This window comes from Alligator mississippiensis, chromosome 10 (assembly GCF_030867095.1).
Source record: "Alligator mississippiensis isolate rAllMis1 chromosome 10, rAllMis1, whole genome shotgun sequence".
In the NCBI taxonomy this organism is placed as follows: domain Eukaryota; kingdom Metazoa; phylum Chordata; order Crocodylia; family Alligatoridae; genus Alligator; species Alligator mississippiensis.
Genome location: NC_081833.1, coordinates 15,629,711 through 15,652,644, shown reverse-complemented (window position 1 = coordinate 15,652,644; position 22,934 = coordinate 15,629,711). Strand labels below are relative to the sequence as shown.

Below are 22,934 nucleotides of genomic sequence, written 5' to 3'. Positions count from 1 at the left end.
CAATTTAAAGTAAAATGCTGTATCTAAGTAACAACTACTAACGGGCAGAGAGGGTCCCGAGGAGGCCAGCATCCCTCTTCTGTACAGAGTGTGCTTCCGCAGTTTGAAAAGCTCAATTTACTGAAAGAATTGGGGTGAGGATGGTTGCCTGTTTATTTGGGTTTTTTTACCTTTAGATGAACCTTCCTACTCACAGCTGAATGGCAGTGCCAACATGAACACCAGCATGTAAAACACAGGCCCAGGGCAACCCACCTGCTCCAACAGGGCATGGTCTCTCTCTAACAGGTCTGAATCAAAGAAAACAGACAGTTGGGGTTTCTAGATTAAGCCTACCCATTCCCTGTTGGCTTTGGCTCCAAGTCAAATTAACCCTCAAATCAAGGCCTCCAACCAAGCGCTCTACAGGTTGCTACTGGATTTGTGCCCACAAGAGCATCTTAGGCATTGGACCTATGCGAAGCAGCAAGTATTCGCTTCAGGTTCGGCCGATTCAGAGGGACAGTGATTCAATTCAGAGATTCAAATCACTGTCCCAATTCGATTTGGCTGAATCGGATATGAAAATTCAGGGCAGCTTCAGAGATTCGGCCATAGACTAAATAGGCAGCAGTCCTCACCATGTTGGACACAGCTGCCTCCAGCTGGTAAGTCTGTTGTGGTGGGCGGAGGGGGGGGGAAATGGGGCTGAATCTCCTCCAAATCAAATCGACTACCAAAGCTTCGCACAGCCCTATTAGGCATCCTCTCAGTAAACCTGCTTCATGACCCCTTTGCTTCAAAATTAGCCACTACTGCTATATTGTCCATCCAAGTGTTCACTTCCCTAAATCACATCAGATGTCTAACAGCAGCCGTGGACAGAAGATAAATAGCCTTCAGGAATGGCCACACTAACTCACAAAAAAGGTTTGTGGGAAAGGAGCTTGTAGGAAATCCAAAGCCCAAATATAAAATGTATTGTACTTTTTTGTTTAAAAACTAAAAGCTCAGTAAATTCCCTACATTAAAGACTGCTTATCTTCACACTGAAATTTCTTAGTTTCTCTGTCACTAATATTTAAATGTAATTTGTCTAAACAGTTAGAGGTATTTACTATACTTCATTACAACAAAGTATATGAGAGTTGGCCTAATAACCTCATGTCTGCTTTTGAACCGTAAACCCTGTGCCTGACTGAACAAAGGTTTATTCTATTAGCTCCTCAAATCAATTAATAAAAATGCAACTTCTCCACACAGCAATGGAATAAAACCCTCAATCTAAACCACAAAAATCCTTGAACGACAGGAAATGGGGCACAGGGCAACTAAGAAACTCCAAATTATTCTATGCATGTATTCACTACCCTCTTATTTATTCAAAATACTGACTTAGCTGTGAAGTATATTGTACCAGGAAAGCTTCTTCTGGTAACATCTCATTGATCCTTATATAACTGCTCTCCACCTTTCTAAAATTCTATAATTGCCCTCCCCCCCCAAATATATATACAAGAGAAACAGCTATTGTTGTGCATGTATATCCAGTAAGTGTAGGGCTGCAGTAAAGCAATTTTTATCCCATCAAGATGCCTGCCATAACTGCTTATTAACAATAACTGGTTGGTATTTCATGTTCACATAGCACCTTTCAGCTGCAGACTGCAAAGTCATTTCCAAAAGCTAGGTGTACATTGCTGCTACTGTCCTGCCAATGGGAAAACTAAGGTATGTCAAATCGTTTACCCAAGGTCTCAGAGCAAGTTAGTGGTAGACCAGAAACAGAAACCCAAGTTAACTGACCTCCAGCCCCTAGGACTAACCGCTCCCCTGCTAGAAAGACAACAGGTGCCACATGCACATCATGTAACAGCCAGTCATTTTGGGGTTTAAGAGCATTTCACTTCCCCCATTAGAAACTAAATATTGAGCACATTCCATGTGTTTGCAAAATTATACTGCTTCAGGTAAAGGCACAAGATCTGGAGCTCATCCGAGTCATTAATGCTACAGGCCTACAAGAAGGACCATCTGCAGAACAAACTTGCACACACCCAAGTACCCTCCTGCTATGAGAGAGGGGGAAATATTGCTGCTAAACCAGAACACATTTCAAACAAACCTGCTCAGGTGAAGCTTCCTCTCCTCAGAAAAGAACAGTCTTGATTTCAACTTGGGGACATAGGAAAGGTCATGGAATTCATCTCAAACTCTGTAACCAAAAAAAAAAAGGTATTACTTCAGCTCTCCTCTCGCCCACCTAGCAGCCCTAAGGACAGTGACTGCCTATAGACACAGAATAACCTGTAGAGACTTTGAAATACGAATATGGGAAACAAAACCTTGTTAGTGCAGGTTTAAAGAGACAAGGGCTCTTGCAGCTCAAAAGTTACACTGGCAAAGCTTCTGAGTCAAGCAGAGTTTTGAGGGCTCCTAGAGCCAGAGGACTGTAAAAAGTATATTCTGCAATATGCCCCAAACTTATAGGATTTCTGACATCTGAAGAAGGTGATGGAGAATATTTAAAACGTCACTAAAACCTGAGGTTTATTTGAAAGAAAAAGTTTTCACTTCAAATAAAGCTTTGTTTTGAAACGTATGAAGCCAACTGTTAGTGCATGGAGCAGGAGGCCCTGGTTATTAGCCAGCGAGAGCCAATGAATTCTGTTTAGTCAGAAGTTTATTAGCTCAGTAAACACCATGCCAGTTCCCCTCGCCCCTGAACTGCAGAAGCCAAACCAAGAGATACTCAACGGCAGATATTACCAGCACCCAAAATGGCAGCGAGTTAGATTACAAGAGATTTTTGAAGAAATCACTGTCGCATTGTTTCACACAGAAAGTCGTGAAAGCTGCCAAGGCAGCACGAACGGTAGGTAACTCTTTCGTAGGAGTTACCATTTTATGGAGCAGGGATGGCTGCTTCCGTTTGGTAGGCAAGCAGTTTAAGAGGAACAACTCTGGGGACTCTTGGCAAGGCAGGACACCAAAGGACAATTTATATACTAGCAAGGCTTGTGAAGGAGAGGGATAGGATAGGCTTTTTGATAAAAGCCTTCTCCAGGTTCTCTGTGCTTCTTGCATCTGACTAACATCAACTTCCTTTCAGTCCTAACAGAGCACACGGCAAGGGTACGAGACTGAGCTCTGACAGTTTGTGACACCACATCTCTTGAGTTCATCTCATGAATGAGACCTGATCATTTAACTCAATCTGAGGCTGGTACAGCCTAAAAAGAGTCCAAGCAGGGAGGTACACACGACCAGGGACAGAAATGGGATTGCTGATGACAAGTACCGCCTATAGGCAGTGATACTAATATTGACTTAGCTGTACACCTGCCCACTGCAGGAAGCATCAAGTATACAAGCGCCTTCAGAACACTAGGACTCAAAACAGCCGTACAAGATGTTTGCAAAAGTGACTTCTACCTACAGAGCCAAGAATCAGTCATCCAGGACATAAATATAACAGGATGAGCCCAGCTCCAAGCAATATTTCAGACTGCACTAGATCCGACAGAAGGGAAACAGATACCTGGCCAGTGAAGTCCTTGCTTGGGCTACTTTTATATCTCAATATCTAGAACAGTAGGAGGCAACCTTTTCAGCAGGCATGCCAGACTTCCCCCACACCCTCTCTATGTGTCACTTCAATTACCTTCCACTGCCCAACCTGGGGCTCCGCTTCCTGCCCTGTGCTTTCTGCTCCCTGCCCCATCTACCACATTTCATTCCTGCTTCTTCATGCATTCAGGGATAGCAACGATGGCATTCATCTTTGAACCAGACCAGATGGAGGCTTGTTCAACATTGCAAGGTTTAGAGCAAAAACCAAGGTGAAAGAGCTGTTTCTGAGAGATTTCCTGTTTGCGGATGATGCAGCCTTGGTTGTCCACAGTCAATCTTCCCTGAGCTTTGGGTTGACAATTAGTCTCAAGAAGACTGTGATCAAATTGTGTACCAAGGGGTGGAAGAACCAATGGCTGGCATCACTCTGGAGGGTAAATCCCTTGACGCTGTCAAGGACTTTTGCTACTTGGGTTGTATGATCAGCAGGAATCTTGACCTTCAGACTGAACTAACTAACAGAATCGGAAAAAGCATCTAAGAATTTCAAGCTATTTCAAAAACATGCACAGAATAACACCAAACTATCAGATAAGGTGAAAATGCAAATCTACAAAACTTGAATGCTGTCATCCCTACTTTATGGTTCAGAAACATGCGTCTAGCATATGTAGTCCATCAGGAGACTGAACAGCTTCCACATGAGATGCCTGTGCCAGATCCTGAAAATAACGTGGAAAGACAAAATATCAAACAGATATAATTAACTAAAAAAAGGGGCAAAAAAAGGAGTCTGCACTACTACTGTCACGAATGAATGGGGCAACAGAGTCTCAAGTACCTTCTGATAAGCACTGGACTCAATGGAAGGAGGCAAAAATCCAGGCAGGGAAGCAACCTATATAAACTTTACAAGAGCCAGGCTTTCGCCCTTGCTAATCTCCCTTCCCATCTCAGGGCTTCCTGAGCAGCACTTTGTTTGAATGCACAAACAACCTGGAGAAGGTGGCATCGTTGGTGTTAGCAGCATTAGGGCCATAGGCGATTGGTAGTGGGGCACACGCCCCTCCCCACCCCCAACAGGGCTGTCTCTGCCACCAGCGGCTTCTGCAGATGCTCGCCAGCTCTGTCCCCACTGCTGATGCCTCCGGTGGCTTTTGCGGGTGCCTCCCGAGTCTGGGGGGCATCACTTGCCCATGATTGGGGCAGACCTTTGTCCACATCTTTCTGGATCAACCCAGGTTCCCAACACTACAGCTGCTCTGCTCTTTATACTTTCTTCCATGAAAGAAGTCAGGAAAGAGCAAAGTCGTCAAATGCTATACTAGACATGCAATGTACTGAGACAGGCAGGCACATGTACCATATATATGCATCTGGGATTATTTTTCAATTGTTGCCGTAGAAAAAACATGAGACCAGTTACACGTTAGCTGACAGTTTGAAGAGTCCACAGATTTTGCAATGGGATTTATGAGGTTGCTCAAGTGATCAAGCCTTGGCCCCTTAACTGCTTGCACCTTAGAGCCTTGCTGCAGAAAGAGAGGGGATGAACACACAGGACACTTCTCCAGTCCCAGAATAGCCATTTCAAGTTTAGATCTATCATCATAATCTCCCCCAATATAATGAGTCCCTGGGGAAATGCTGCCAACCAGTAGAGTAAGGTATGTGCAGAGGTCATACAGAAGAGTACCAGGAGTTCTCCATGTCACAATCAGCTACTTTTTATTGCCTCTCTCAATCAGAATCTCTGTATAGACAAATAAAGTATCAATATCCCAAGAGAGGCCAATACTTACAGGTCTTTTTTCAATTGGAATCATCCAGGAAAATAGGAAGGCTGGTACCAGTATAGCCTCTTGTTTCTCTAAGGTGCTTGTCTACTCAGGGAAATCAAGACTCAATCATAATCACAGTCCTGACTCCACCATGTGGGTGCTACTGTAGAGTAAAGAACAAGGAACTTTATTCTGAAACCGTTTTTTTCTTTTTTTGCAAGACTAATAACTCCACTCAGAAAGCAAAAGAGTTATTCTGGAGTGGAGTGTCTGCATGGGGGAGTTAGAACAGCCAGGCTCAATTACAGCACAAAGCCCTAGTGGGATACTTACTCCAGAACCGGTGTTGGCCTAGTTTCTCCACGTGGACAAGGTCCTACCAACTGAACAGCAAACGTGCTAATAAGAACTGAGACAAGGGAGACAGGTGAGTGGATACATGCCAGCAAAATGGGCACTGGACTGGATCTATCCCTATGCAACTCAGGATCAGTCCCCTCACCTTCCTGTGCCTCCCCTCCTTTGCCTGTTTATACATAAAGCTCTTCAGGGCAGGGCTGGCTATTGCTGTACATTTGTACAGTACTTAGGAAAATTATTAATATTATTTCAGCATCTGCAAAATGTGGTGAAGTTATCTAACTTAGGGTCCGATCAGATCAATTATACCAATTTAAAATACAAGGTGGGAGGGACTCTCCGTGCATGAGCTAATCTACAGTTACTATTTCATGTGTCCACTCCTACTCCAGAGCAAACAGAAACTCAGCTGCCATATGTATGCCTTGCTTCACTCGGAGCTAAGCCTCCCTGGTACAGCTTTTACTTACTGCAAGATAGGAGCAGACACATGAAACAGTTACTGAGGAACAACTGATATGTAGAAAGTGTCCCCCTCCTATCCCTTCAAATGCAGTATAAATTTGCTCATCTGTCCATACGCTTACTCACATACAGGTGGGGACTGAAAACTAATAGCAACTCTCTTCCCTAAATAAATCTCAGCTTTGGAACACTTTCCCTAGTGTCATCACAATCACGATACCAGGCCCTGTGTTTAACAAGGAAGAGCCTCCAATGTGAGGCACAGATCCCTAATACTCAACCAAACTCACCAAGGGCATGCCAAGGCCATGCCATCAAAACCATAATGAAGTAGCATCGAGAGCAGGCACAGTTCAAACATTTTCTCCCCAGCAGTGGTCAAAGACAAGACATCCTTCTCTCTAAATTAACCCTGTCCCTTCCAAGGAATGCCTGGAATTTCTACTATTTCCCTACAGAGAATGGAAAGCAGAGGCTTGGCATGGGGCAAGACAGATAAGAGCCTGCCTTCTCTGCTAGTTTTGTTAAATCCACCTAGATATTCAGGGCATGTGATGGCAAGATAGAGACGTGGCTGTTAAGAGACTCAGACTGCAAAATACCTGGTATGATGTCCAAACAAACAGAAACTCCAGTTTACAACATGACCATAGTATATAAAACAACACCATAAAAATACAAGCCAATCCAACTGCTTCAGCTTTCCTTCACAAAGCAATGATAAAGTTCCTTTTTCCCCTGCAAGCATGCTTGTAAGATTTACTAGGATGTGGTACCAAAGTCTTCATCACTTGTACCAAAAGATGGCCGGCTAGCAGCTCTTAATCCTAAGAATCTAAGACTGGAAGGTAGACCCGTAATGGCTAAAAGCATATTGCAACAATACATGCACAACAGTTCCTGCGTGAATGCAAGCCCCCAGCCAGTTAAAAAGTGGACATAGCAATTTACTTGTAATCCTCTCCCAAACCTGATGGCATTTGTTTCTGGGTGAAAAAAAGTCAAGGTTGCAGAGTTGTGGTTTAAAACTCTCTAAAGCCTTGCCTATTTTGGAGATTAGCTCTTCACTTGTCCAGCAGCACCTCCTTGTTAGTAGGGATACCAAGCCAAAAGCATACATTTTTGAGCCCTAGTAATTTGCCATAGGGTCATAATGTCCAATCAAAAGTTTAACCCAAATCTAAGAAAATAGCAAAATAAACCTATTCACTGTATTAAGCTACAAAGAGTAAAACTAAAAGTTCCGACTTTCTATTTCTTGGCAATATTTCTGTAATTGTATAATATTCTGAATATAATCTGCTTTGGGGGACAGAGTGTAAGAAAAGCTAAGTGAACCAATATTCATCCCTAGCTGGATACTTGCAGAGAGAGGCCGCGCAATTCCATATTTCCCTTCAGTGAATTCTGAATTTTTGTCCCTCTGTTCATCAGCCAGAAAGAATGAAAATGTCTACCTATGTTAACTCAAAGGGAGTCCTGTGCCCCAGACATGACCACAAATGACATTCCCAATAGTCACTGGTTTAATGGACCACCGGTCTGTGGTTATACCCACAACTAGGATTTCATCTTGCAAGTTCCAGCACATTGCATTTATTCCAGCTCATACATCAAATCTAATACTCAAAAGGTAAAAGGAGATGCTCAACATTTAGATTGCCATTGAAGGGAGGGTGAATATATCATACTGTTCGGGTGTCTGCGTGTATGTATTTGTATACAAGCGGAAAGTTGGAACCATCATTCAAGAAAAACAGTTGGCCTTTGAGAGAGGGAAAAAAAAAAAGTTGTAAAAAGAATCAATTCCATTAAATAGCTCTATAAATCAATTCCACACAAAAATCAATGGAAAACTACATCCAGTAGATGCCAGGTAACTCCCACATGTTGTCGAGTGCAGCTGTCTGTGAAAATGGCCACACCTAAGTCCTCAGTCACTGTTGTTTCCCAACTCATGAAGTGATCACAAGTGTGATACTCACGTGTGCTCCCTTGACCACCTCTGCGCATGCAGTCCATCTGATTTAAAAGCTAGGCACAGAAGTTCATTGGGAAAGCAATGGTCCAAAACAGGCTTTACTGAAAACGCCCATAAAAAGACTGTTTCATTAAAACAATCCCCAAAGACCACAGCAAGACAACTTGATCAGAACTGCCTCCACCCCACCCAGACACACACAGCCAAGTCACTTACAACTGCCTTTTACTCGGCAGCGATCAAAACGTCTATAGCTCATTTTATATGAGTATTTGGACGTCAAGGGGTTTGAAAGGAGCCTTGGACACAAGGCCTTCAATTTCTCTAAAGTGCTGCCCAACCAATTGCATTAGTTAGCCCTTTTTTCCCCTCCCACTGTAAGGAGTAGCTGTCATCATCACTACATAAAGACGGAGGTGTCGCACTACCATCACTGTCTGGTTTCTGTTGTACTAAGTTATACAAACGGTTAAAACAACATGATCTTTATTTTACTAAAACTCAAGCTCTCCATGTGCATCCCAACAGGGACAGGAGTTCCCATACGATGCATCAGCCTTCATTTTTACTTCTCCAGCAACTGTAGCTTGCTACCATTTTATTTCACTTTTTGACTCATTTGGACGCAGTTTTGTTTTTGTAAAACAGAAATGCCCCTTTTCTCCCTTTCTGAGAGAGAGCAGAAACCTTTAAGGCCTTTCATTTTGTGATGGCAAAGCAGAAGAGTACAGAAGGATTCTGGCTTTCTTTAAACTTGCAAGAGAGTTGCATACTGCATACTGTCTTGCACTTCGTGGGTGCAGGTGTATGCTGCTTGTCCATATGTCTGTCTACATGCAAAATTTAAGAATGCCAAATGTGAAATTTCTGCAGAGATTCAGAAACATTAAGCTGCTTAGCAGAATATTTATATTTTATGATTAGGCACATACACATATTCACTTTCGGTTATCCATATAGGGAGGCCGGTGTCTTGTTTTATATAAAGCACAAAGTCATGCTAAGACCACAATACTTCCCAGCATGAGAAAGGAAATTAAATTAATGATCTGATCTAGTGTGAATGCTGCTGAGATTCAGCACTAATGATGCAAGATACTGAGCGCACTCAACACACTCAACTGGGTGGCATGAGGTCACTTGGAAAAAAGGAGTAAAAAACGACACCAAAGCCTTTTTTTAAGGAAAAAAAAAAAAGGTAAGACAGGCCTGTTCACAGAACTGGGCTATGAAGAGAAAAAAACTAAGAAATCCCCAAATATTTCTACTTCTTTGTAAAGTTCCCATCGTTTTTGAATGGGACCTGAGGGGTTTCAGCACATTAGACAATAGCCCACCTTCAGTCATGGTCACAAGCTCTGCCAAGAGATAGGCCCGCTCAGTCTTGGGCAGCCTCCAGGAGGCTAATTCAGGAGCACAGAGAGGACATCCTGGTGTGCACACTAGATGTTTTTAAGAAAACAAACAAGCATGAATTGTCCAACTGTAGGTTTCTAGCTAACCTCTAGCATCCAACAAAACAAAGCAGCAACACATCTCAGCCCTACTCCATTCAAAAGACCACTAGGACTCTCATGTTGGGCAAAAGAGTCATATGATAGACATCAAGCATGAGTCAAAGGAAAACAAAGGGACATCTCCCTTGGCAGAATACATTAAGATTTTCCTCAAATTGAAAACAAGTTCTCCACTCTTCCCCCGTAGTTTATCCATTGCCATCAAGTTTCCCCACTTCCCCAGAAATTAAGAAGAGCAGAAGTAGCAGAGAATGGATGGACCCTCCCTCTCTGGTACTCTGTGCTCAGTGTTTACGTGGGTCTCAGGGGACATTTTGGGTGTACTGGATGGCTGGCTGTTTCAGTTATAAGAATCAGCATGAAACCCCACAGAGTTTGAGTGGAAAGTGGGAACAGGCAGCACCTAGGGATAGGCACTTAATAAGGGCTACTATAGAGAGAGGTACTTAGCTGTGTTAGTCTGAAGTTGGGCAAAAGGTAGGGTAAAGGTGCACAGCGATCGGAAGAGATGGACGAGTTATGTAGAAGGGCTGAATAAACAAGCAGACAGAATTTGAAGGCTTTAACAATATGAATTAAAAGAGAAGCCCACACAGAGATCCGAACCATGAATTGAATATGCTGCTAGAATTGACATGCTGCTGGAGCAAATACTCATACAGCAGTGTTTAACCGAAAAGACAAGTCGATTAAAGAGAGTACTTACTTATGAAAATTGGACTAAAGGAGAGGATTGCAATTAATTTTACTATTGAAATTGCCCTCCCAACCCATCTTTCAGTCATTCAAAACAGCAAAACTTAAATCCTATTTTCTGCCACAACAGAGCTTAAAAAAATAGAAAAAAGGTTATCTCATTCATAATACCTTATTTCAAAGCAGTTAATGTAAAACAGGATTATTGTGCTGGTTCATTCTTAGAGCTACATCGCTAAAACTGGATCAACAAGGTGGTAGCCTTCATTCTGCCAAATCCTAGAACAAGAGAGGGGGAAATATTTATTTCCCTGCTAGAGTCTCTGGAGAACCAGCAGGAGAAAGGCTCAAGGACCATACTACCCTAAAAAAGAATTGATGTCCATTCCCAAACAGCTTTAAAGTAGTCTGACATGTTTATATAGTTAATCACAACTAATTCTGCTTTGGGGGTGGTGCTCTTCCAGTGAATGATCTCTGAGTGAAAAACAACTGCTGTCATAGGGTCCATTTGACCTGTTTTACCATTGAAAAAGTTTCTTTTTGCAAACTGATCTCATTCCATTGACTTCTGCCCCTTACAACATTAGGCCCACTGTAAAAACACTTAATAAATACAGTTTTTCAGATGATCATTTTAGTATATCAAAGTAAAACACATGCATTGAAGCTTAATTGATGCAATTAACAGAGCATAGGAATTTGGACTAAAGGAATGAGTCCCTTCCCTCCCTCTCAAACTAAGGTTTTGCATTCTCATAGCATGTTTCGTTGTTAAAGAGGTGTCACATCCCTACAGAAACCAGATCTGAAAGTCTGCTACACAGAACGTGCCACATCATGATCCATCAGAGAGAGAGAGAGAGAGAGAGAGAGAGAGAGAGAGAGAGAGAGAGAGAGAGAGAGAGGCTTTTGGTAGTTCATTGACTGATATGATTAAGCCTACGTAGAGGTCTGAATTTTTCCCTTACAAAAGAGAAAGAGAGATAGAGAGAGATCAAAACTGTTTAAGACTCCAAAAAAGGAAAGACACCTTGGAGATTACTAGGGACTTCACCCAAACATTGCAATAATGGACAACAGTAGAAAACTCCTTGATGCGTGTCCAGCTAATACTGTGGTGACTTATTTCTCTCTCAAGCCTCCAAGCTGCATCCTGCAAGACTAAGTAAATAAAGACGAGCAAGTGCATTCTGTTATGCGCTTCCCAAGCTACACGCACAATTTTAAACTGAAGCGTCTCAATCAGCCTTGCCAGGATCCACCACTTCCTCCGCAGCACTTCTAACGTCAAAACGGAAAGCTCTCCATGGGCAGCTGTCCCTTTCCTGCTAGGGCTACTCAGCAGCCCCCGCTTCCTGTGGCTGCTGCATCGCAGGAGACAGAAGAGCACCTCTGGCTCCGTTCCCCAATGTCAAATGCCATGCCATTGCCTGCATCAGGGTGTGGAAGCCAGAGAGACCACCTGGCTCTCCCTGAGCCTAGCAGCAAGCCTAGCAAATGGTAACATCCCTGCCCCGCTACACACACAGGCAATCAGAGAAGCTAAGACCCAACACCGCATTGGGGCTCTATGGCATAGCCCCACGGATGTAAGAACCAGAACCGGCTCCAGCTACAGCCCATCTCTTATCTCCAGCATTAGGAGCTAAGCCAGCTCCACACCTGCCAAAGGGGCCTTTGCATTTCCAGGGAATCCCCACCAAATACAGCAGAGAAAATGAGTCCCAAAGTATTGATTGTGGCCACTTGATCCTTCCAAACTATACTGACTCACAGACCCGAAAGACTGGAAAGCAATGAGTGAGGGTCAGTTAGAATGGTAGGACGTGCTGAAGAACAAAAGCACTTTTCCCTACTTTTTTTTAACTCCAGCTGACTTTTTCCCTTGGTAGCTTACCCAAAGGTCCGTCTGTGTATCTTAAGTGCTTTTTCCACTGTAGACCTCATTTCTGCAGCTGGATTAAGAATCCAAGCGACTAGCTGGACTTGCAGCAAGTCAATGTGGGGACGAGGCCTTTGCTGAGAAGTAACTTCAAAAGAAACCCATCCGGTTCTGCATTAACCCAGAGCTACAAATTAGGCCGGTTTGTGCAAATGCTTATTCCAGTAGTTGCAGAATCCAAGAGAAGCGCCTAAGCAAGCATCTGCAGAATCTGACCCGCGATCAGCCATCAACACGGCACCCATTTGTGCCTTTGAACTGAAAGCCCTGCCACCAGGCACTTGGTCTAAGAGTCTTGTGAAGTGTCCTACCTCCCTCTGTGGCAGCAAGTCCAACTTTTTGGGGCAGAGTTCAGCACTGCCCTCAGCCTCGTATCTATTAGAAGCTGCTTCCTCCTGAATATTTGGTTCTAACCAACGAGGAGCTTGTGCTATTTTTAATTAATTGCTTGCTTGCTTGCTTTTCCTGCCAAAGCCGTGTGTTCGTATTACCTTTCCACTTCTTTGAAATTCAAGCACTCTCTCAAAAAGCCTGAGAGTTGCTAGATTACAGAAATACTTCCACTGCACATCACACCATCTTCCCTCCACACCCTGGCATCTCCTCCACTCTGAAGATTAAAAAAACAGTAGAAAACAGAAACAATTATTTTTTCTAACATACACGTGTCCAATTAGTTCCCAAATACGTATCAAGTGAGTTTAGGCAAGACATGGGGATTTACTCGCTCAATGCCAATGGAAGAGCTCCTACCCAACACCCTAACTGCCCCTCCCCCTCCTGGAGAGGCCGAGCTCAGGGTGGGGGTGGGATAGCAGCCTGGCACAGCATGTAGTAGTTCCTATGGAAAAAAAAATCCTGCAACTTCCCTTGAAATGCTGTGCACCACATGCCACAAAGGACAGCTGCTACCTTCTCACTTACAAAAAACGTGACCTCAGCCAATCAATCTTCAGACCTAGTGCTGCAAGATACCTTCCCACTCACTGCTTGTACTAGGCAGAGCCATTGGAAGCAAGCAGTTTCCTCTGCACCGGGATGTGCATTGTTGTTGATCCAGGAGGGTTTGGGGGTTTTTTTGGTTTTTTTAAATGAGGGTCGAGGACAGAAAGTACAGATCAAGTCCCTTCAGACAGACACAAGCACAGCACGGGTCTCCATATTACCAGTGCCGAGGCCGGCACAAGTCAGCAAATATTTTAATAATACCAAAGCAAACACACATCAATAAACCTGCCTGGACTTCATCTGGACTCCTCTCCTCTCCATCTTGACTTACCAGTTCAACAGAGGTTAGAGCGTGAAACAAACTCAAGCCTCTGGCTCGTACGACTGGATGCACTGGCCATATTAAGTAGGCAGCCACTTGTAGAGGAGGCTTCTGCCAGGGCGCAGCTGGTTGCACGCAGGCCAAACCCACATGTTTCAAACACCGGATCCCATTTCATCGGAGCCCTTCAGAATCCGGGAGATTGGCTAAGCATCCTAAATTAGTTTGCCTCTGCTGTGGTAGGAAGTATATTCGTCTGGTTAAGGGCCTGGGTTCTATTCTTGGCTCCACCATGGAATCGCTGCGACCTTGAGAAAGTCACATAACCTCTCTGTGCCTAAGTTTCCTCATCTGTGGAATGGGAATGACATTCTGACGGGTGCCTGTGCGGCTTGTTTTATTGCATGCAAGGTACTTTAAGATCCTAGGAAGGGGTAAGCATTCAGCTACTCCCAGACATCACGATTTTGCTGTGACTCTACTGCATATTTTTGTTTGCACATACCTCAGGAGCAGCTTTCTATTTAATAGATAACTATAAGTAAGGTCTAATGTCTTTTTTAACATTCAGCTCTCACAACTAATTGAACTATTAGTAGGGAAGTCAGGTGGTTGGCATCTGCAGATGTATTACACAACAGGAACAGCTACTACTACTCTCCTTTCCTAAATTTTACAGAAAATAAAGACCTTATGTCATTCAGCCATCTTCAGAACAATCACATCTGTCACACAGAGAGGCTAAGAAAGTTTCCCAAAATTACACATCAGTGGCCAACGAATTCTTCAACCCTGGTTCAGTGGGTGTCAGACCTTTTCACCTGGTGAACCACAGGCCAAGAGGCTGCCTTGTAGCCCTCTTTCTCATGAGGATGGCTGTCTGGGCCTCCAACGAGTGGCTGAGTAACATCACCACAGCAGTGACTTATGCGTGGTAACCGGAAAATAAGAGAATCGGCTCCGTGCAACCAGCCAGCCGTCTAGTAACCACCATCAACTGATGCATAGACCAGAGGAACTGCAGTGCAAGCCCAAGCTCCTATCCTTGTAAGAAACCCCACCCCTGTCAGACGCCAGCCCTTTTGAACACCTCCGCAATTTGGATGGATGCGCAACGCGGCGCACATTAAAAGTGCTCTCCTTGGAGTTCACTTACGAATGCTGCCAACCTGTAAACAGTACAGTCAGCTTAGCTGCCAATACAATTTTGACCTAGAGCAAACGGAAGTGCTTTTCCAAGAATTTCCGAGACTGTTGAGTCACAGCGTAATGCTGGCACCGCACCACATAACCCAAGAGGAAAAACAAAACAAGATGAGAAACCACTCCCAGCAGATGAAACGGGGACAGGCGGTTGCTTTCAAATGATTTGGAGGCATTTCCAGGAAGAAGTAGGTGGTATAAGATAGTGTTTCCAAAAAAAATCTATTTGCTGCAAGGGAACCTCTTTAATATCTCTTTTATTATAACACAGCCGAGTAGGTTTTATACTCCGGACAGTACATTTTCATGACGATTTTGCAACTTTTAAAATAAGCCTAAATATCTGGAGTTTTGGAGATGATGCCCTGTCTTCCATGACAGGTCTGGCATGCCATCGTAGTCTCAGGCCTTCCAGACACCCCAACATACCCCAATGTTTTATTAAGATAATTCATTATTTGCATGATGGAAGCAGTGAGAGTCCCAGGTAAGGTCAGAGTCCTGTTGTGCAAAAAGAGGGAAAGATGAAAACCTATGACATAAAGAAACAAAAACAGGACATCTCACCCGCATTTAAAAGATAGAGAATTGGGACACAGGAAGAAGACCTGCCTCTGGTCACCAAGGAAGTTGTTAGAAACTGAACCCACCAGGCCATGCCAAAGAACTGGACACAGAAGTCACTAGCACTTACATACAGGCACACCTTAAACTTACCTAGGAAGGGCACACAATCTCCATCACGGGAGGTATTTAAGAACAGGTATTTAGGAACAGGTTAGACAAATGTCTGATAGAAGTAATTTAGGTCTAGCTGATCCTGCCTTGGGGCGAGGGGATGGACTAGATGACCTCTCAGTGTCCCTTCCCATCCTATTTTCCCTGATTGAATAGACCTCAGCAGGATGAGTTTCACCCTTCCTCCCCCCCCAAAAAAACATTATTATTACACCAACTCAACAGTTTTTAAAGAGAATTTGCAACTCTAAAAATGTAGACACCTGGATGAATTTCAGTTGACAAGCAAAATGATTTTCTAACTAGTCCTAGCAGATACCAGCCTATAGACAGCACAAAGTTGCAACACAACTGGCAGTCTCACAAGTCATCTGTCATCAGCCAACACTTCCAAGCAAGGACTGAAATACACTGGCACAGCTCTGCATATATATATGTGTATGTGTGTGTGTGTGTGTGTGTGTGTGTGTGTGTAAATGTACGGATAGATTCACTGCAGTGTACAAACATTGGTAGATACAATCCCTGCCCCAAAGGACTTCCATATTTTTCTGTGAAGACTAGGTTGCCTCAGGTCAGAAATAGCAGGCTATCAAGAGCTTTCAATCTGTTCTGAAAATTGGACAAAGGGAGTCTTTCAGAGACTCAGGATGGCGATTTTAAAAGTTCTGTATAAAACACTAGTTAGCCCTTTTTCAAGGTGGATAAAAATTAACAATTACATTAACAATTCTATTTAAAGCATTTATATTAAAAATTGATATTCAAAACAGAGCATGCTTGCTACCAATTCTAAAGAAAGTCCAATCTGATCTGAGGAAAAGCACTGGCTAAGCACCTGGAACCAGTTGGTTGAAGTCTGTTGAGATGATAAACTAAGCTTTGACAGTAGCAGCCTCTTTTGCAGGTACAGAGAGAGTATTTTCTACTTTTCAGTTTATTCGGTTGAGTTCGGTACAGTAATTAGTTGATGCACAGTTAAGAAACTGATTGGGAGATGAAAAAGCAGAAAAGTCTGTGCAACTTTTCCAATCTCTGAATAAAAACTAGGTGTTAGAAGCAGAGGTCTATTCATTCTAAAAATCAGTCAGTTCAATTGACTAAAAACAGATCATGTTCCCTTTGTATAAATGAAAAACCATGGGGGGGGGGGGGGAGGGAATTCAACCAGCACATTTAGTGTAGTTTTAACTAATAATTTCAAAATGTGAGTGTTCCACAATTAACTGAGTTCATATTTTCATTCAAAAGCAGCTTATTTATTACAAGTGGCATATAAAAATGAATTCACTAAACAAATGACATTCACCATTTGCCATCACAATAAATATATTTTAAGCTATAAAAAACTGCTTAAATTAGTATGTGGTGCATCCTCAAGGTTAGCAAAAGAAATAACTAAGTGTACAGGCTATATTTAGTTGGAAAAAAATCAACACTTCTTAATCATTATTGCCCAGTGGGAATCAACCTCTCTTTAGGAAAATAACTAATACAAATGCAAAGCAAGATTTAAATCATGGTTTCCTTCCTACCAATTTAAAATCACAATTAAAATCAGCTATTTAAACCACCAACTAAAATCCATTCATTCTTGCTCTTTACTATACAAAAGGAGAAATTTCGAACTGAACTCAGAGACAACCCAGTAGCAATCTGACAGTGCACAGAAAGCCTGTATATCAGTGGCTTTTATTCGGGGATACATAATGCCCATTTCAGAAACACCCAATACTCTTTTTTTAGAACAGGGTACAAGCCTTCATTTCATAGCCAAAAGTCTTCTGCATACAGGGGCATCTTAAGACAACTCACAGATTAGCCAGGTTTATAAGAAAAGCATGGAGGCACAGTACAGTAGTCGCTATGATAGCAGATTTAAACGAGCCAGAACATCACATACCTCTTTTAAAACCTGGAACTTGCAGATGCTGGTTTAGTCTTAAGAAAAGTTTACCACTTAAGACTGCAAGGGAAGAGAAGGGACAGTCAGCATTTGTTACTGAAAGCTACCCATCTCCTTCTACCAAAGAGACTGAAAGACAACCCTCTCAACCTGGATGATACAGAGTGCAATGCTTTCTACCTCTTTCATCCCAAGCACAACCTGTTTCTAAAACTTTAGAAAGGAGAAAAGAAATAGCTCATCCTGCTTTTGGGTCTATTTATATTAGAGCAGGGCTTTGTCACATGTACCCCCGTGGGTACTTGAGAAGGCCCTAGGGGGTACATGCAGGCAGGAGGGGATGGAGCAAGGCCCTGCACCATCCCACGCTGCCACACAGGCACCACCCACCTGGTCAGGCGCGGGGAAAGCTTGCATGCGGCAGCTGCCGCCGCTCTGCATTCAGCCATGCGCCACCCCCCTGCAAAAGGGTTGAAAACCCCTGTATTAGAGAAACAGCTCACACACAGGTGACTGCAGTTGTTCAGCAGCAGACTCCCTACACTTCTATAAACTATCTGCAGTACTGGCTGAGCAGCCAAAGAGGAGGAGAAAGGACAACTTCAGGACCTTTGCCATGCAGGCCACTGGCCCTGGTGGAAAATTCTCTTCATCACTGTTTTTATAACAGCACTAAACAGTTTTGTTCCATCTACATTAACGGCAGACCCACCTTCGGCACTAGCTGAATGAAATCCACTGCCAACCACCTCTTCCCCCAGTAGATCTGTTTCCTAGTGCAGACAGAGTTATATGGTTTGTTTGGGGTTTTTTTTGGGGGGGGGGGGGGGGGGTTAATATTAGTCTGTATGCATGGCGCTGTCCTGTCCCTTCAATTCCTGCAACTCATTCCATCATTCCTGGATACATTCAAATTCCCTGCTTTTCCAATAACTGCAAACAGAGTTCTTGTAATCGCAGATCCCAAGCAAGTATCCCTCTCTACCCTTCCCCAGCCAAATAATATGGGCTCAATGAAAGCATGAGGGCTGTCATTTCAATAATGTAAAACCCTGTTGCTTCCACTCCAGAACAGCTGACTTGAAGTGCATGCTAGGCTGTGCTTATTAACAAAATGAGAAATCTGATATATAGAAAGAAAACACTATGTGGAGATTAATCCTGGATTGCAGTTTGTGGCCAACACTGGGCCTTCGTCCAAACGCAAATGAAAAGGAATGAAAATTTTTCCCACCTGTCACTTAAAGCAGGTACAACTACTGTAGTGTAATAGTCCCTTACCTATAGCTATTGTAACAATCACTTTTATATCGGCTTTAAATTCAGGACTGACCTCATTGTGCTTCTTCCTTGTTTATCTAGAGCCAGCACTGAAGGATGAGTTTTCTTTCCAGGAACTGCAAATAAAAAGTGTGACTGACTAACAAGTTTGGACAGTCAGCACCTAACACTCATCCAGCAAAGAAGGAAAAACATCCTGGGCTTCCCATTGCCATTCTGATGAAAGTCTGATGGGTCCACTTAGTGGGAAAACGCAACTCTACAGGAACATTTTGAGATAAATTCTAAACTAGCACAAGTGGCAGTAAAATATTATACGCATCATTCTGGCAGCTTAAAAATAGTTGCTTTGCCATACTACTTGTAACACAGGAGACTGCATTCTCCACTGCAATGCAATCTCCCTGTTCTCAGTACTACAGCAATGTAAACTCATTCAAGCTGCTTTACTGGTATAGTCAGTTATTTTCAATCTACAGCCAACCCACTAGGGAAGTCTTTTTTTTTTTTTTTTTAAAGATATTCTCCTGCCCCCAGTTGGGCCAGGACTCTGTTGTTGTAAGCAATTCCACAGCTGAGCCCTGTTAATTTTTCTCCAAGCCCAGCAGGGTAGGCATGTCCACTGATGCTGAAATGGTCCCCCTTCTCATTGAGCTTTGCCTGTCACAGCACGGCCTACGTAATGGCTGCATCGCAAATGCAATTCTGTTTTCTCCCACTCTGAGACCACATCTGCTGCTGTGCTGAAAACCCAGAGGCTCACTTTGTGGCAACGATCACTGCCATTAAACCAGAAGCAGCAGCAGCAGCTTTTGGGAGCAATGAATCCACTAGTTAAGGGACCAAAAGTTTGATTTCTACAGTGCAGTGAATAAAGACACTCTTCCTATCTGACAAGCCATGACACATCCATCAAACTGGATGGTAGAGCAAAACACTGTAATCAATGCAAATAGGTATTCTGATTCCAAAGCAAGCATGCATCCATTTTTAACCATTATCCTATTTCTCCACATCTATTATCAAGGAGCATAGGTTGGAATCAGCACAGTTACACTTTTTATTTTCTCCAAGATGAAAAAAAAAAAGAGTAAAATACGATTTACAGCTGAAAGGGTTTTATTACTACAAGCTTTAAAGACGCTGGAAAGAAGAATTTGTAGCAACATCCCCTGTTCACATTTTGAATGCTCGTATTTGCTCAGCACTTTTGAACCGCTGCGGCTGTTTTGAGGCTTTTCAGTCCATTCCACCTCAAAACCAATCAGCCATTTATTAAAAAAACAAAACCCAAAAAAATACAGAATGTAATGCTGTACTCATCAGAGCAAATTGAACCATACACCCTCCAGGACTGAGGCCTCCAAACCCCCTCTCTTTCCTGTCACACACTAGCCTCTGCCAAACAATTCAGTCCTGACACTACCAAGTATCACGTGATACCAAGTGCTCCAAGCATCTTGCGATACTTATTACTATCTACACATCCATAAGTCATTCTGCCCAGCAACATACGCAAATACTAACATGAACCATTTCGTTATGTATTAAAGATGTATATCTCTCTTGAATCTTGAGTGAAGGGAGCTTATTATTATTATGATTATTATGATGATTATTATAAAGAAGGAAAAAAAAAAAAAAAGGGAAAAAACCAGACAAGGGGATGATGTTTTCTCTCTCTCCCCCTTAGAATACACAGGGCGAAGAAAGAAAACAATTGCTAGTCTCCGATTACTCTCTTCTGAACCCCACCACAACATGCAATGAATTTTGGACCCGGAGCAGCAGGATTTTAGGTTCAGTTTCTTTACCCACGCTAGACTGGAAAGTAACAAATGTAAGAGGTCGCTTATTCTTCACGCTGATCCCCCCAGAGCTAAAATGATATGTCAGTGGCAGGTGGCAAGTTTGAAGGTTCTTCCCCTCCCCCCACACACACCCTTTTTATTTTAATAAAATATAACAAAGGACACCCAGATTTGACCTGGTGGGTCAACCATCAAGAGTTAAACTGATTTCAATAATTAGACCTAGAATGTCAGGCACTACTGCAAATAATTGCTCCTAATGCTTTTAGGATTAGATTGCTAATGAAAAGGCACAAAAAGGAGGCCACTTGCAGTTGTGGAAATAAGTCAATTTTCCTTTCATATGTCATTTTCTCCACGCAGAGTTGCTGCGATATGATCCCAAGGAGCCATTTACGGTTCCCTCCCCTGAATTGCTCCCGCATGTACAAGAGGTCTCTTAAGTCGCACAAAAATCCTGCTCGGTGCCGCTGATCTGGGCAGTGCCTTTATTAACATAATCGGTATTTGTTCAAATTTCAGGATGCTGCCTGGTGACAACAACTGCTGCGGGGAGCAGCGGAGCAGTTTCCCCTTCGTCAGCAGAGCGCAAACAGCGGCCTGGCCATCATTTTTTTTTTTTTTTTGGACCGAAAGCAGCTGAAAAGTGAAAAACTGGCCTTTTCCTACTAAATTCCGCTCTTCTCACTGCTTCTCTCACAAAGGGATTGTAGCCACAAAGCAGCAGCATCTCCCCCCCGCAGCCGGACTTGCGCAGCCCTCTGCTAAAACACTGGGTTTCGCCCAGAACTGGCTGGCTGGAAGCCTTCCCCTGCCGTGCTGCAGCCCCGCCAGTGCCCCGCGGGAGCAGGGGGCTCGCAAAGCCTGCCCTTCCCCTGCCACGAAGTTTGGAGGAGTTGCGGCAGGGCAGAGCACAATGAGGTGCGGGGCCCGCGGGCTCCACGCTGCGTCTCTGCCGCTCCTGCCTCCCGGGGGAAGCAGCGGGAGAGCCCAGCTGGCAGCGCCGATAAGGGCCGAGCGGGGCGCGCTCCCTGCGCCCGCGGCCACCCGGGACAAGCCCGCGCGGGGCCCCCGGCCGCTCCGCCGCACGGCGCTGCGCTCACCCCCCGGGGGCACGGCAACAATGCGCCGCGCTGCTTTGTAGCCGCGACAAGGGGAAGAAAAGAGAGACAGCTCGGCGGGGACACAATGTTGCGCTCCGGGCCCCGCGCTGCAGCGCTCCCGGGGCCGGAACAAAAGCCGGACCCCGCGTCTGGGGGATGGGGCAAAAGTTCAATGCGGGCGCTGGGGGCCGGAGCCGGGCCGGGGGGAGAGGGCATCCCCGGCCTGAGGGAGGTCCCCGGGGAAGGGATGGAGGGGGGCACTCGTGGGCCAAAGCCCGCCCGCAACACGCCCCCAGCTCCCTCCCTCCCTCCCCCGGCCCGACCCGGCCCGGCCCGGCCGCAGCGCGCGGGGGGAGAGGAGCCGCCGGGGCCGGCTGTCCCCCCTGGAGGGCTGCTCCCGGCAGCAGCTGCAGCCGCCTTCCCAGTGCCCCCTCCCCCGGCCGCCCAGCCCAGGGGCAGCGCGCACAAAAAAATGGCACGGGGGACACAGAGGGAGGCAGGGAGAGGGGGAAAGTTTGCAGCCGCTTCCCCCCGCAGAGCCCAGCTTTCCAAGCCGGAGCCACCACTGAGTTGAGCGCGGCCCCCAAGGGCCGGGGCAGGGGCCGGGGCAGGGGCAGGGGAGGCTGCCAGGCGCGGCGCGGCGCGGGGCAGTGGGCACAGCCCCGCGCCGAAGAAAGGGCAGCGGAGCGGAGCGGGGCTGGGCTGCGCGCAGCGCCCGGGAGGCAGCGCCCGCCGCCCGCTCCCTCCTTACCTCCTTTATTGCATCTGGAGCAGCGGCTTTCGGGGGGCTTCCCCCTCTCCCTCGCGCTCTCCTCTCGGCTTATACCAGCCTGTTCCTCATCTCACAGCCTTCCTCCCAGCGCCATCTTGCAAGCTTGTGACGTTGGGAGCTGCTCACCCCTGACCCACATTTGAATAGAAGCCAAAATGAAAAAAAAAAAAAGAAAGAAAAGGAGGAGAGAGAGAGAGAGGGGAGAAAAGAAGGGGAGGAAGGCGACGGCGAGGAAGGCGAAGGCAGCCGCTGAGCAAGTGCTGTGCCAGTGTGGAGCACAGCATCAGCTCCTGCCCTCTTGCCAGCTAGTTTAGTAATAAGCAATTTCCTGCTTTTGCAATAAATGTTGCAGCAGCCGAGCCGGGAGAGGGACAGGGAGCTTTGTAATTCCCATTAAAAGACCCAGGCTGCCGCCCCCCGCCACCCACACCTCGGGGATCCTGCCACCGGCGCGCGGACTAGCCACATCCTGCTCGGAGGGGAAGGGGGGGAAAAAGGCATTTGTGAAAATGTATTTATTTCCGCTCCTGGTGAGGTCTCCAGTGTGTCTGGA

The 22,934-nt window shown here is 45.0% G+C and overlaps 1 protein-coding gene across 11 annotated transcripts in view; it reads right to left on the bottom strand.

Annotated features, from left to right (window-relative positions):
* The window catches only part of HIC2 (HIC ZBTB transcriptional repressor 2), a 109,427-nt gene extending 86,604 nt beyond the window's left edge, over window positions 1–22,823 (bottom strand). For 2 of the 11 annotated variants that reach the window (XM_006259967.4, XM_006259968.4), the window contains exons 1-2: window positions 22,361–22,775; window positions 2,105–2,194 (exon numbers count right to left, since the gene is read on the bottom strand). The gene's annotated coding sequence lies outside the window, so the exon portion shown is untranslated. Of the gene's footprint in view, window positions 1–2,104; window positions 2,195–4,191; window positions 4,264–17,411; window positions 17,746–22,360 lie in introns of those variants that run through there. The other 9 variants (XM_019499154.2, XM_019499159.2, XM_059713485.1 and 6 more) reach the window with 6 other exon arrangements.
* Window positions 22,824–22,934: the final 111 nt, after the last annotated feature.